This window comes from Rattus norvegicus, chromosome 2 (genome assembly GCF_036323735.1).
Source record: "Rattus norvegicus strain BN/NHsdMcwi chromosome 2, GRCr8, whole genome shotgun sequence".
Lineage (NCBI taxonomy): Eukaryota > Metazoa > Chordata > Mammalia > Rodentia > Muridae > Rattus > Rattus norvegicus.
The window spans coordinates 86,254,468-86,256,184 of NC_086020.1; positions in this window are offsets into that span (position 1 = coordinate 86,254,468).

A 1,717-nucleotide genomic window follows, 5' to 3' on the forward strand; every position below is an offset into this window, starting at 1 on the left:
TTTAAGTTAGGCTCACCCCTTTTTTTCTCTACCTTTGTGTTGGATCATTAGATTACTTACTGGAGAACTTAATATTTAAATTAAGAACTTTTCAGTATAACAATTCCACTTAGGACTGCTTTGTCTGAGATAGTCAATGAGCCACCATTCATTCAAAGGTACAGTAATTAGTCACCAATTATTTCTGCATTTTCTAAGGTTTCTCTTTTCATTTCTATTTTAGCCTGGCGTTTTCTAATTAGATGCACAAAGACATTTATTTTTTTATTTATAAATGCTTTGTATGTGGCATGCAATATGCACTTTAAAGAAAGTTTCCTGTGCCTCTGAGAAGAACGTATATTCACTACTTCTCAGGTATAATATTCTGTGGTTGTCATTTAACTTATTTGTGATACTTAATTCTAGGGAATATATTAGTTTTTCCTTGACTACTAAAAAATAGCCGATCCAGCTGTCCTTAAGATGTGTGTATAAGGAAAGGAGGTGGATTGAAGAAGGCTATTGCTTATAATTGCTCTGTTGTACTCATGGCAAAGCCTAGAAAGATTCAGCGTGAATCTGCCCCTATTTCATCTCATCTCCAGGCCAGGTTTATGAGACAACTCAGTCTACCAAGTGTGAGCAGCAGCATCTACTGCAGTATTTTTCCATCCAATCAGAACATGGTTGGTACTCCCTGCCATGATAGGACTAGTGGAACATTTGCTTAGCTAGTTACTATTCTATACACATTGGGTAAACAGCTGGGTAAAGCTGTTTATTACTCTTCTCTCATGCATATTTCACCCTTTAATTCTTCAGGCCTATGCATGTAAGGTGTATTCCATTCCATTCCTGTCTTGTTTGATTCCTTCATAAATATTTTATAATTTTCCTTTTTCCAATTTCTCCTTTTCTTGGAATTCTCCTTTAATTTATGTGAGTGGATTCTTCTTGTTGTTCGCGTGTTTGGGGTTATCTCCTTGATTTCTTTCTGAGACATGCCATTGTTCTGAAAATTAATGTAATCATTATTTTTAAATGTCAATTTTTTATATCCTGAAGTTTCTAAGTTCATTAATTATTTGTAAATGGTGTTCACTGCATATATAAAATGTCATGTGGAAAATTAAATATTACTTTTCTACTGGTGATGTAGATACATTTTATTTCTATTTATTTGATGGAAGTTCTAGATTATATATCAGTTCTTTTTAGAAAAGTCACAGTGAGACTTGGCACTCTTGTGTTGGATCGGTGAGGAAAAGATTGTAACTTTTTTTGCTCGTGGTCATGGCAGGTAAGGTTTCTATTTTACTTGTTTAGCTTTTAAAAATTGTCTTCATTGTAATGTTTATAACTAGCCAGTATTTTACTGTTCCATTTCCATTCTTCACTTTTCTTGTATGCTTTCATCAAGGCATGGCATTGAGCAGCTTTTTCTGCGTCTGGTGGGTTATTCTTTTTTTTTACATCTTTGCTTACATTTAATGTACCACAGTGATTCACTTTTATGCTCAGTTCACTTTGTAGCTGAGGGACACATCCCTTTTTGTCCCATTACAAAACTTTCTCCATACGGTCTTTAATCTTATTTACTACTACCCTACTTCATATAATATGTGTGAGTTGATGTTCATGACTCATTATGTCATACATGAATCAGATGTGTTCTTGCATTAAAAAAAACAACTGGTTAGGTGAAGTAGATACATATTTGTTGTTGTGACAAAAG